We start from the raw sequence: 14,757 nt of genomic DNA on the forward strand, positions 1-14,757 counted from the left end.
CATAGGGTACCGGGAAGTGGCTCCCTTGGCAGCTGAGCCAAAGCTATTGTGTCTGAAGGACAGAGGTGGAAAGCGTCCATCATTTCTAGGCTGTCCCGGAACAGCAGAGGTGTGATACGGAAGGAAAACAAGTATGTGTTATGTGCATATGGCTGATCCTCAAATGGCGTTCAAGTGCAAAAGAATGTAGGAAAATTATGGGCTAAATACATCTTCATTTGAATTTGACACTAATTACTGTATAGGCAAAAAGCAAGTAACAATAAAGAAATTCTAGTATGACCATATAGGCTACAGATAAAAATCTGAGGATCTTTACATACAAAAAAAAGTTCTGACCAGTGTGGAAGGATGCTTCAATAATATTACCCTACAACCTGGTACAGTGTACATTTTTACTTTAACTGAAAAATCACCACACATTCATGGTAAGTTGTTCAAGGATGCATACACAGGTAAATGTTGATCTGAATCAGTTTGACAAAAAAAAAATTCCTCCATTTAGAAAAAATAATTATGTTCTGTTCAATAAGCTCAGTTCCGTTTTAAATTACAGCTTCCTTCCAAAATACTTTGGGTTAGTCCAAAGTTATTACGAAAAGCTGGCTTTAGTTAAAGTCGAGTGCACTCCATTCATGGGAAGCTTACACCTCCCCTTACAAAGTACAAACCCTCACCGAATTCCGTCTGCACACTTTAGTCCCGGTCACTCCGCACAGCATCTCCGAGCAGCCACATGATTACCTCACCCTGGCCTACAACTGTTACTAAAGGTACACATCAACCACTAAGGGCGATTGTGAAGCGAATGAGGGAGTTAACCAACTTCCTCAGTGTGAAACACACAAGCAAGATGCACGGATAATTACTAACAATGTGAATGAGAAAGTGGGAAACAAATGGAAGGACCAGGAATTGGACAATGACTTCTTTAACTGCAAGTATCTCTTTGGAACAAGCTAACTCGCAGCTACACACCAGAACTTTGTCAAGTGGAATTCATAGGAACCAAACCCACTAACTGAGAGATGGAAAAGCTCGGTATTAAAACTTGGCCAGGGACTAACTATGAAACAGACGACGATTGGCTCATAGAGACGCTCAAGCTGAAGTTGAAGAAAATGAAAATGAGTCAACAGAGCCAAAATCCCGCCGTGAGGATGTCTAATCTGAAATCAGAGACCGTATCTCAGGGACAGATCTGATACACTGAACCTGAGTGATGAAGACTAGACTAGTTATAGGATACATCCTACGTGAAGAAAACAAGAAGTCGTTACAAAGTCAAGAAAGAAAGGAAAACTCAAAGTGAATGTCAGAAGAGATTCTGAAACTTACTGTGGAACACAGAGTAGCTAAAACAAAGAGAAGAAATGGTTAAAAGAACTGAATTGGAAAATTTAAAACAAAAAAAAAGACAATTATAATGAAATGTCGAAGATCTGAGTTAGAACAGCCAAAGAGAAGCACACTCTCTGCACATCTCAAGTAGAAAGAAGTGAAGGGAAAACATCAAAGCCTCCAGTTGGAATATTAAAGGTCTCACTGGGTAAGAACAGTAGATGATACAGGAAGCATTGGGGTGGGGGAGGTATATACAGTGTCATTGTATCAAAAAGAATTGCTAAGAAGATTGCTCAGTATTCAATCATTTCAAGAGATAACATATAATCAAGAACTGATATTTCTGAAAGAAGTCCAAGTTTCACTAAAGACATTAGAAAAAAAAACAACCCTCTTGGAATTGACGGAATACCATGTGAAATGTTTCAATCAACTGCTGCAGCCCTGGAAACATTCACTAGGTTATGCCAGTAGATTTGGAAGACAGCTACCTGGTCGACTGGCTCAAGAGTTTCCTATCTGCGCCAATTCTACAGAAAAGTACCCCAACAGAAGAAGGAAATAATAGAACAATATTAATAATATCACATCAAAGTAAAATATTGCTTAAGATAACTTAAAAATGGCTTCAGCGGCACATAGACAAGGAGCTGCCAGAAAGAAACGTCTGATTTAATGATCACCTGGAGCATGCGGTACCACTGCTGAGGTTGGGTGCGGTGCACCTTGAAAGCAGAGCCAGCCAGAAAGATGCTGTGCTGTGTTATGGACTACGTGCTGTCATGTGACTGTGTGGAACATAGCCAACTACGGATAACACTGCAAGGATTGAGACTTCCAGAACAAGTAATTGTACTCATGCCGAACCTGTACATAGATCAAGAGACAGTCGCTTGAACAGAGCAGGGACACTGTGGTTCCAGGTGAGGAAAGCTAAGTGTCAGGGCTGTATTCTTGCACCTCATTCAATCTGTTGGCTGAGAAGATCATCTGGGAAGCTGGACTATATGGAAGGCTTCAAGAAAGGCTGATTAACAACCTGTGACATGCGGGTGACACCAGCTTGCCTGCTGAGAACCAAGAGGACTAAAGAAAACCAACAAACTCCTCGCAACTGCACCAAGACTTAACATCGTGATGGACGAAGGTAAGATGGAAGTTGTTGAGAATTTCATTTTACGTGTAATCGCAATTAATGCTCAAGGATGCAGCAAACAAAAAATCCCAATGACAGACAGCTGTGGGGAAAGGTGCTTCATTTCCCTCTCTGAAGTGTTAAAGAAAAACAATGGCACTTTACGAACTCGGATGACCCCATCATCGTAGTTTCAATCTCCTCATCTGCATGTGAAAGTTGGGCAACGAATAAGCAAGACCACAGAAGAACTGATGCTGGTGCTGGCGAAGCAGGGAGAACACACAGACTGCCCAGAGAAACCAAGTGGTCTTGGAAAAGTACAGTCAGCGTGCTCATGGGATCAGAGTATACTGAGGCTTTATTTCATGTACCTCCGAGTGTCAAAAAAGGCTAGTTCCTGGAAATGGACACCATTCTTAGTAAAAAGAGGACGCTCCTCAAGGGGACATGTTGGTACAATGGCTATACAATGTGCTCAAACCTGTGAGAATAGCACAGGGTTGGGTGGTGTGCCACTCAACTGTACCCAGGGTTGCTGTGATTTAGAGCTCACTCAATGGCACCTAACAACTGCACAAACATTTTAATTTCAAACAACCTTTAAGAAAAGTTTTATTGGAATATACTTCACATATCATACAATCTCTCAATTATATTAAGATTTTTACAATCAATTTCAAAACATTTTCTTCTCATACTCATTGTTTTTGTTCCCCATTTTTCCTCATCCTTCCCGGCCATGCCTCTAGGCAAATACCAACCCCATTACTGTCTCTATAGATCCAGCTATCCTTGATTTCATAAACAGAAAATCATGTGAAATAAAAACAGAAAGCAAGCAAGCAAGCAGACAAAAACCCAATGATTAGAGAAAACAGAAAAAGTTCAATTTAAAATAGAACATATCAAAAACTGAAACAACTTTAGAATGCATCAAAAATGAGACCGAGTGAGTAGTATATTTTAACCTAACTACATACCACAAGTGACTTTACAGGGCTCTGTCTGATGGCAAGGCTGCTCACATCTCTCATTATGCTCAGGAGGAGTCACCAGAGGCATTCTCTATCTGAGGACGCTGGCAAATGGGTTTAGGACTTCCACAGTCACACACAGCCTTAAGCCAACTGGTACTCACAATTTAAGTTCTGATACCATTCCCTCCTTCAGATTTGGGTTTTATTATATTTACAATCCTTGGATCACACAGACTGGTATGGTTCTTCCATGTTGATGTAGTTGACACCTCACTTAGATGCCTGCTTACTTGAAGACAAGTTTTTAAGACCCCAGACAATGCTGTTCTTTTTGACAGTTGGGCACCATCTGGTTTCTTGGCCACATTTTGCTTCAGCATACATATATATCTTCAGTGATCTCTCTATGAGGGCAAGCACTAAGCAGGGCCATATCATAAAAACTAACCATTCAAAGGATCAGTTATCAGGCATCACTTGATCTTAGCCAAAAGGCCGAGAAGCGATAGTTATCAGGCATCAAAGAACAAAAAATCCTATCATTGGATGCACACCTCCAGGATACGATCGCTGAAGACAAACGGGTGCATAAGCAAATGTGGTGAAAGAAGCTGATGGTGCCCGGCTATCAAAAGAGATAGTGTCTGGGGTCTTAAAGGCTTGAAGGTGAACAAGCAGCCATCTAGCTCAGAAGCAACAAAGTCCACATGGAAGAAGCACACCAGCCTGTGCGATCACCAGGTGTCGAAGGAATCAGGTATCATCAGAACAAAAAAAAATCTTACCATAGTGAATGGGGGGGGGGGGAGTGCAGAGTGGAGACCCAAAGCCCATTTGTCGGCCAATGAAGATCCCCTCACAGAGGGGTCTAGGGGAGGAGATGAGTCCGTCAGGGTGCGATGTAGCAGGGCTGGGGGCGTGGAGGGAGTTGGGTATTTGGTCTCTAAGTGGGCCAGCTTCTGAAATGCCAGGGAGCCCTGGTGGCACGGTGGATAGGAGTTGGGCTGTGATCTCCAACTATCAACTTTATTAAAAAATTGGTAAACCCTGAAGCATGAATCTGGAAAGACATGACTTGGTTTGCTATCCAGACGCTGAAATAAAAAATAACAGTGTTAAATTGTCTAGGCTGTCTAGAACACTCTCATTTCATAAATCACAAAACCTTACACTGGGGTAGGGGTCCGAATAGGAGTGGTTTTTATTTGACCTTTGCCATAGTGCAGGTTGCTAAGGGACACCAAGACAAACAAAAACAGCCCTACTGTCAAAGAATTGTGCTTATTTGTCTCAATCTCCCTAGCTATGCATATCATGGTAAGGGACAAGTCTAAAATCAATATGCGCCAAGTGCTTGAGATATCCTTTTACGTATGGGTCCATTCATTCATGCATAAAATAAATAGGTAGTGGTCACCAGGTATGCTAGTCTCAGGAAATAAGAAAAAAACACTTTATGCTACCATTAAAATTGTCATGGAGCTCAAACAAACAGGAAAGGCAAATAATCAATAGTTTTTATGAAGTGAATAACAACATCCAGGGTGCATACAATTCTCAGTACAATCAACCACAGGAGGCCAAAATAAAGCAGCATTTACCCCAAACAAAGGCAGAGGGCAGGAAAGGGCAAGCGAGAAAGACAAGTAGAAACAGGGAGCCCAGAGAGGAAGGGGGTGAGTGCTGTTACAATGAGGGACTGTACCCCATCATCACAGGAGGGGGTCTATGTGTGAATGGAAAACTGATTTGCTCTGAAAACTTTCACCAACATCACAATTAAAAGAATGAAAATAAAATAAAAAGAGCCAGTTTGGAAAGAAAAGCCAGAACAGGGTAGATAAAACACATGAAGTCAATTCTCTCGGGACATTAAAAACAACCTAATAAGAGTATAAGTAAAATGCTAAGAGAACAGGTAATTATAAAGGATTTGCTCGATGGCGGGAGAGATGATGTCAGAAAGGGCTTAATGAGAGAATCAGTAGACAATTCAGTGAACAAAGATGGGTAAACAAGCTTCAGGGAGAGCATGAGCAAAGAAAGGTCTAGATTGTCCTAGATATTCAACAGGCGGTTGGAGAAGTCGGTTGGGACTAAACTAAAACCCTAGATCTGCTAAAAAGCTGGACTTTATCTATAGAAGCAGTCTTGTCACTTTACCATCACTTCTCATTTATATAAGCAAGAAATATTGAACAGTGTGAATGAAGAGACAGAATTTCCTATCGAACTAGTTGCACACCTTCTCTGGGTCAGAAGCAAGAATGAGTAAAATAACATTCTTGCGAAGAGGAGACAGCCCACACTGGCAAACAGCAGGACTTCACATTAAGAACTATGCAAACATTCTTCAAAATACAATTACTCCGTCTGGTTGAGGAGTGACCGTGTGTTGGAAGGAGAAAGGTATGAACTGTCCCAGAAAAGAAGTGACGTCTGAACTGAAAGTTGACTTGTAATTAATACTGAATCAGGTATTCCAGGGAGAGAAAGAAATCTAGACAGAAATTTTTGAAGCCAAATTAAAGAATGTATCTATTCTCTAGATCAGCATTTTCTTAAAAACATTCTATACAATAAAAGTTCCGTTCTGTGAGATGTTCAGAAAAAGATGGTCAGATAAGTTTGGCAAATGTTTGCAATCTATATAAACTCACTCCTCACTTACTGACGTGACTAATTTCCAAAGACCAGGCTGTTAATGTAGAAATTGGTGTTATGCAAAACTGGGAAATTATCACATCACCTCACTCCCTCACCTGTACCGTGAACACCTTGCAGGGCTTCTGCTAAGGTCACCAGCAACCACCCTCTCCTGCTCTCGCAAGTTGCCTCAGAAGACATCTGTGGGGTAAGAGAGCTCCCTGTCCATTGGGTAGGAGGGTCTGGGTACTACAACCAGGATGCACACTGCCCACTGAGTTCTTATGCTGGCTCCTCACCCAAAAAACTAATGGCTCTCACTGGGTGGCCCTGCCCCTTGGCTCCTGCCATACATCAAATCACGTCCCCCAAAACTTTGTGTCAACCTGGCTGGGTCACAATGCTCTGTGGTTAGGCAGTTATGTATATACTCTGGCAGTTCTATGATCATGCAATCATCCCCCATGATGCGATCTAAGGGGCCTGGGACACAGCACCCTAACAAAGGTCACAGGCCAGAACTCGGGAGAATTCCCTCAGAGTGGGGGCCTGCGTCTCTTGCCTTTTATTTTACAAGAGACACAAGGGCAAAAAAAGAGAGAGAGAGAGATACAAGGAGAAAAATGGGCAAAGAAGGAGCCTGACTACTACAAAGACTGAAGAATCAAGAGTGGAGTGTGTCCTTTGGATCCAAGGTTCCTATGCTGAGAACCTCCTAGACTCAGGAAAATTGATGGTGAGACACATGGAGATTATCAGGAGACACTAGGCCCAGAGATGCTGAAAAAATTCAAGGACTTTCCCCCCAGAGCCGACAGCGAAAGTCCTCCCTCAGAGCTGGTGTTCTGAGTTTGGAAATCGAATATCCTGCACTGTGAGCGAAGTGGCTGGAATGTGTTAACGCCATCTACTTGTGGGTCTTTCCACTACAGCAGCACCAGTGGCTCAGCCAGCCCATGCCCACGTGAGAATTGACACGCGAGCAGTGGTTCCCCTAGGGAGGGCTCCTGCCTTCCTGGAGGGTGGGGATGCTGGAACAAACCAGGGGGCTTGCAAAAGCAGCAATCTACACCTTGTCTGGACTATGGGCTAGAGTACAAAAGCTTGATGGCCAGGGGCCACTGAATAACTGTTTCACTTAAAAGAGTTTGGGAGCCTATGATCTAGAGCTGTGGTTAGCAAACTTTTGAGAGGGAAAAGCCAATCTCGTCCCTCACAACAATTTGAAATTTATTCGAGGGCCATACATCTTTTTACAAACAAATGAAATCATCATTATCTGACTATCCTTTCAAGGTTTTCAATGTTACATCAGAGTCCCATCTACGTTCTGAGAAGAGCCAAATACGGCTCAAGTGTCACAGTTTGCCACTCTTGACCTAGAGCTTCCTCTGAGACTAATGATGGCCAGGTCTGGCTTCTGTCTTTCACCTTCAACAGCAGCTGCACTCACTCGCTAACCCTATCCTTGCCCTGGTAGCCTGCCTCACTCTCACCTGGGCCGACTCAGGAGGAAGCAGTGAGGAAGGGTAAGGGACTGCACAGGTGCTGGACAGCCGAGTTGGAGTCCCATGGGAACCAGAGCTACTCCTGACCACAGTCTGGCCCATCCCTGTCACTCCTCAGGGATGAGAGCCAGGATTAGACTACAGGGTCCTTCTTCCTCCCCAATCCCAACCTTTAAGATACCAGGTGACACTGCCCTGATGTCAATCCCCTACGGGCACCGAAGACCAATTAAGTAGTTTATTTTAACAGCCATACTTCAGCACCCCCCTGCACGTTCATCTTCCCCACTAGGTAGAGAAATACTATGCAATACAAGTTTCCTTAGGAACCTTGGAATTCATTACTGCCACTTACGCTTTATTAATATGCAAAACAGTAGCAGTTGTTGTTGTTAAGTGTCAACAGGTTGGTTCTGATCCAGACGGACCTTGTACACAACAGAATGAAACGCTGCCCGGTCCTGCACCATCTTCACCATTGCGCCCATGCTGGAGCCCACTGTTGCCACCATGGTGTCTGTCAACCCATCTCCTTGAGTGCCTTCCTCTATTTTATTAAACATGTCTTTCTCCAGGGACTAGTCTATCCTGACAACATGTCCAAGTGTCTAAGATGAAGTCTCACCAGCCTTGCCACTAAGGAGCTCTAGCTGTATTTCTTCTAAGACACATTGTCCTTTGATCAGTCCATAGTATTTTCAATATTCTTCTACAGCACAATTCAAATGCATTGATTCTTCAGTCTTCCTTATTCAATGTCCAATTTTCACATGTATGAGACCATTGAAAATACCATTGCAAAATAATTGGCTATTTTTCTATTGGCATAATTTCAAAATGTCAACTAATAAGGCAGTTGTTTAGTGAGGAGTAGATGTATTTCTATATGAGATTCACGTTATCTATCAATACTTAAGGGACCTACTGAATTCTACAGTTGGGGGTGGGAGGAAAGGAAGTATCCTTTACTCCAGTAAAGGAAGTACTGAATCCAAGGAATTTCCTTTACACTAACATCGTTTAGCACTACCTTCTTGGCCTTCTAAAAGGAATCAACCATACACACACAAAAAATTAGATCCATATGTCCCCCACCTTCCAATGGTCTGACACCGAGTGTCCAAAGGCAGTTATATATACCCTCAGAAGAGCAATGCCCCGAGAAAGTAGCCTGACCACTCCGTCATCAAGTTCCCCTGACCAATGAGTCACTTATGAAGAAGACGGAATATAACAAAACACACTTGTTCATTTTGGATGTCAAAGACAAGCACCAGATCCAACAGGTTATGAATCAGCTCTCTGACAGTGACGTGACAGTCACAGTAACACCTTCATCAGGCCTAACGGAAAAGGCAGCATATGCTCTGCTGGACCAGCTCAACCAGCGGTTCTCAACCTGTGGGTCGTGACCCCCTTAGGGGAATGATCCTTTCACAGGGGTTGCCTGATTCATAACAGTAGCAAAATTAGTTATGAAGTAGCAATGAAAATAATGTTATGGTTGGGGGTCACCACAACATGAACGGTATAAAAGGGTTGCGGCATTAGGAAGGCTGAGAACCATTGGTCTAAACTGAATCCTGCTGGCTCACTCAATATAAAAAACACCTCAGAGGGTCATCCGACGCTCATAGCTCCAAAAAAATCTCAAGTTTGTGAAAATCTGTATCCTGCGTATATTTTCCTCATTTTTTTTTCACTCCTAAAATTTCTTACTGCAATTGGGTGGCTTACAGAGGCGATCAGCTTCAAATTCAAGATACAAACATTTAGTTTTGCACATTCGTTGCCATCCCCACAAAACTTTCCCTGCTTCCTCCTTTTCCAGCCCTTTGGAACGGTCTGTGTGTAAATGCTGTCACTTTGACCTAAACTAGTTGATTATTCTAAGGAGTCCCTCATTGTTATTTTTCCCTACAGACCAGTTGGTTGAAAACTGAGCCATGCGGAGGAAATCAGTTCCAGACCTGAAAGGTGACCGTACCGGTCTCAGGGGTTCCTATGGTATCCGGCCAGCCAAATCCTGCTATTTTCTAGGACATTTGTGCCCTTGGCATCAGCTCATTTTTACCCCTCCCTCGTGAACCCTTGATAATTTATAAATTATTTTGTCACATCTTACATGGTTGACGTCTCCCTTCACTCACTTTTCTGTTGTCCATCCCTCAGGGAGGAGGTTATATATAGATTCTTATAATCGGTTCCCCCCTTTCACCACCCCACCCCCACCCCCAACCTCCCGGTATCGCTCTCTCACTGGTCCTGAAGGGCTCATCCAGCCTGAATTCCCTGTTTTTCCATATCTTATATGTACCAGTGTACATCCTCTGGTCTAGTCAGATTTGTAAAGTAGAATTGGGATCATGACAGTGGGGGCGGGGGGAGAGGAAGCATTTAGGAACTACAGGAATATTGTATGTTTCATTGTTGCTACCCTGCGACCCTTCCTTAAGGGGATATCCAATTGCCTACAGATGGGCTTTGGGTCCATACTCCCCCTCCCCCTCATACATGATGATATGTTTTTGTTCTTTGATGCCTGATACCTGATCCCTTTAACACCTCGTGATCACACAGGCTGGTGTGCTTCTTCCATGTGGGCTTTGTTGCTTCTGAACTAGATGGTCGCTTGTTTACCTTCAAGCCTTTAAGACCCCAGACGCTATACCTTTTGATAGCCGGGCACCATTAGCTTTCTTCACCATTTTCTTATACACCCATTTGTCTTCAGTGATCATGTCAGGAAGGCGAGCATCATGGAATGACAGTTTAATAGAACAAAGTATCCTTGCATTGAGGGAGTACTTGAGTGGAGGCCCAATGTCCATCTGCTACCTTAATACTAAACCTGTAAAGATATGCACATAGATCTATTTCCCCATCCTCATATATAAATATATTTACATATGTACAGCCTTTATTTAGACCTCTATGAATGCCCTTTGCCTCCTAGCTCTTTCCTCTATTTCCATTGACTTTCCTCTTGTCCCACTATCGTGTTCAGCCTTCATTTGGGTTTCAGTAATTCCTTTCTGTTATATTACCCTTGATCACACCTTACCAGGCCTCCTACACCCTCCTCACCACCAATTTGGATCACTTGTTGTTCCCTTGTCCCTGGGTTTGTTTACACCACTTCCTTTCCCTCCACCTCCCCCTCTCCCACACCCCCCCCCCGGAATTGTCAGTCCCGTTGTTTTCTCCTCCAGATTGTTCATCCAACGTACCTTATTTAGATAAACCTGCGGCGATAATAACATGCACAAAAACAAGAGCAAAACAAAGCAACAAAAGAAAAAAACAAAAATCCAATGACAAAAACAACAAAGAAAAGCCTGTAGTTAGCTCAAGGACTGTTTGTTGGCCTTTAGGAGTGTTTTCTGGCCGAGTCTGATGGGGTGCCAAGCCCTGGCCCCAAAGTCTATTTTTTATATTCCCTGGGGACTTCGTTGCTCTGTTCCCCTTGCTGTTCTGTTGCACACCCTTAGTGTTTTGCCTCGGTGTGGTGGGCTCAGATCTGGCGGAATCCCCACATAGTGTCTCTAGTGTTGTCCCCTGTAGGGCTATGGATCAGTGAGGGATGTCGTGTCTCATAGTGGGGCCGGCCTTATGGTCTTCTCTGTGGATTGGTTGCTCTGAGCGGGAATCTCATTGTCAAGGTTTGGTGGGCCAGGATGTGCTCCACTCTCTCTTCCTCCCTTTTCATTTGCTCCCATGTACTCTGATCAGACATGTCCCTCTCCCTGAGCTGCAGCTTCAGTGATGTCCTCTGAAATAAATTCTTCTGGGGGCCTTCAGTATTTCTTGTAAAGTTGTTCTGATTTATAGGAGTTCCTTCGATTTGTTTATCTGGAAATGTCATAACTTTGGGATCATACTTGAGAGATAATAAAATTCTTGGCTTGCAGTTTTTTTCCCCCCGGAGTTTTTAATATATATCATTTCACTGCCTTCTTGCCTGCATAGTTTCAGCTAAGAACTCAAATGTTAAGTCTTCTTATTTCTCCTTCCTAGGTAACTTTGTTTATGCCAAGCTATCACTAGGACACATTCTTTGTCTTTGGTTCTGGAAGTTTGAAATGTTAGCACCATAGTGATTTTCCTTTGGTATCTTATCTTACATGGAGTTCATACAGATTCTTGAATATTTACCAGTGCTTCTTTCATTGTATTAGAGAAGTGCTTTTTTTTGTGTTCCTCTTATTTCTCTTGGTGATATATCCCATAATTCTTGGACTTTTAGTTATTTTTTTCTCTTTTGTCTGTGTTCCTCTGCCAGTAAACAATGCAAGACTTGCCTTCAAGTTCTCTAATTTGGTCTTCCAATGAACCAATTCTATTCCTTTGCTTTTGCACTGTATCTTATGTTTATAAAAGCACAGTAGTTAGTGTTTGTATTTCTACTCAATGGTCTTTGGTGTGACCATCTAATTTTTCTAGTAATCTAACAATCTTCAAGTTCTGGAACATAGCTTAACATTCACCAGAATTCCTTACCAAATAGCTTCTCATCAGGTAGACAGAGGCTGATCTAGTGCTGTATTTTGGTCACATGTTCGAGTCACTGTCTTTTACCACATGCTTTGATGTGGTTTTGTTGCCTCAAAGGCACTGCTCTATCTTAATTTAGTTGAGAATGGTTCTGCTGGTGTGTTCTCAGGCACTCGGTCCCCCGCTCCTGGAGGGCATGATAAAGTGCGTGAGTAGATGTGCAGTTCCCGGCTTGTGCAGCACAGCTGAAGGCAGGTGTGGCTGGTGCTGACCACTGTGTATCAATAATCAGTTTGTGAGGATGCAGAAGGTATGGGTGCTGCTGTCTCTCAGCAAACAGAAACACAACCTCTGCTCTCAATGCCTCTGGATTTGAGTCTTCCTCCTTTTCATTATGATTTTTCTACAGAATTTTTCATCAAAATAGTAATGGTAATCAAATATCATCCATCTGTTCTCATGGCCAAGGATGAAATTAGTCATATAACCCATTCCCACTATTCCTGACTCCCCTCCTTCTGCAATGCAAAACACTTTTATGGACTGATTTCCTATGGGTAGGAAGACAGGAAAGCCTGAGCCTTAAGAAATTTTACTAAGAAAATACCAGCTCCTTTAGCCTACTCCCTTCCTGCTATAGGGTCAAACATTACTCCTAATTAGTTCAGCCATCTGGCAGCCACACGCCTCAGCTGTAGCAAAAGGGACCACTGACCTAACTACAGGAGAGTTTCATCTTCTTAAATATCAAGTAAAAAAAACTTTAAGCCACTGAATTTTGGTGATTCATTATTCATGAGATGTAAGGCAGAAGCAGGTGTCAAGAATGGACCTGTTTTAACTTTCACATCTGAGTGGAAGGGAAGAAAGGAGCGATAAGATTTACACCTTGTTTTAAGAAGTCTGGGAGACAGAGGAACCCTAGGGGCACAGTAGTTAAGCACTGGGCGGTAACCTCCAAGGTCACAGTTCAAAACAGTCAGCTGTTTCTCAGAAGACAGATTGGGCTTTCGACTTCCAGACAGAGCTATAGCCTCAGAAACTCAGGCGTGTATACCCTGTGTATGGAACCACGATGAATCAGTATCGACTTAATGACAGTGAGTTTTTGAGAGCCTGTAAGACACCTGAAGTTTTTGGGTGATACAAATAGTTAACAAGCTCAAGTGCTAGTCAAAAGGTTGGAAAAAAGACTGACAATATACTTCTGAAAAATCAGGCATCTAACATACTATGGAAAATAGTTCTGCTCAGACATGCATAAGGTCACCAAGAGTCAGACTAACTCAACAGCAACAACCAGTGTGGCATAGAAGACATCCGAGTAGACAGAGCCAAGTGTGCAGTGCGGCGTGTGTTGTGGGCACGGAGATGAAAGGGTCAGGCTGTGCGCTCTGGAAACCCACACATAATAGTGGTGCTCCAGAGACACCATCAGGGAGTACACAAAATCATGTCTATTTTCATAATAATCCTACATTATATGATTTTTTCACTCTCATTCTCTCATAAATAAATGGGAGAATGTTCTAGATAGTAAATGATGCAGTCTGGATACTTAAGAATTTATTTATTTACTTTTTAATAATATAATACCAATTATAAAAATCACGTTGCACTAAGATCTTAGAAAGTAATAATTAATCTTTAAGGAAAATTGTTTGTTAATAAGTAATAAGTTTATCATTTAGTGAATCAACAAACATTTTAAAAATTCCTTTTAAATTTCTAATGGATTAATTACTGATAAGAGAGAAACTCACATAAAAAGCTACTCAGGACCCTTAATAATTTTTAAGGACATAGAGGACACTTAGACCAAACATTCTGAGGACTGCAGACTATCAATGTAAATCTGAGTTAATATATCAAATAAATTCACAGATATGCTGAAGACTGCCTGGGGAAGATTAAATGGTATACCAGGAACTCAAAGAAGGCCCACTACTGAGGATAATCAGGAAAGCTAGATGAAAACACCTACGGTGAAAGTATTAAAAACAAAACCAAACCCACTGCCATCAAGTCTACTTGGATGCAGAACAATCCAGCAGAGGGCTTCTCAGATCACAAGTCTTTATGGGAGCAGATATCTTGTCTTTCCCCTTAGATTTGCTGGTGTGCTTTGAACTACCACTTTTTTAGAGAGCAGCCCAAAGTCTAACCTATGTGACCACCAAGGTCCATAGAAAACCTAAAAGAAAGTGAGGAAGTTCAAGGACAAGATCAGGGAAAAAGCCAGAGGCCCAGGGAACCGAGGCAGGTGTTTGAAGTTGTTTTTCTTTCACTGTGTGCTGCTTCCACAGGAATAATTTAGTCTGTTAGGTTAAACCAACAAGCAAACATCTAGTTTCTCAATTATTTCAATATGCCCTAAAATTCACCAATAACATTCCATGGTTTTCACCTTTATAAAGTCGTACAATTACCACCACTATCTAATTTTAGAAAAAGTTTATCATCCCATAAGGAAACTCCATATTCATGAGTAGCCAGGCATCATGCCTCCTCACCCACACCCCAACCTCTAATAACCTCTACGACTATACTTTGTCTCTGTGAATTTGTCTGTTCTGGACCGTCACTTAACATAATGTCACAGTTCATGTTAGAGCATCTATCAATAGTGCATTTGTTAATGACTAAGGAA

The 14,757-nt window shown here is 42.3% G+C and overlaps 1 protein-coding gene across 2 annotated transcripts in view; it reads right to left on the bottom strand.

Annotated features, from left to right (window-relative positions):
* PIWIL2 (piwi like RNA-mediated gene silencing 2) overlaps positions 1–14,757 on the bottom strand; it is a 76,033-nt gene that overhangs the window by 3,576 nt on the left and 57,700 nt on the right. The window lies entirely within an intron of this gene.

Source organism: Tenrec ecaudatus, chromosome 8, assembly GCF_050624435.1.
Source record: "Tenrec ecaudatus isolate mTenEca1 chromosome 8, mTenEca1.hap1, whole genome shotgun sequence".
Lineage (NCBI taxonomy): Eukaryota > Metazoa > Chordata > Mammalia > Afrosoricida > Tenrecidae > Tenrec > Tenrec ecaudatus.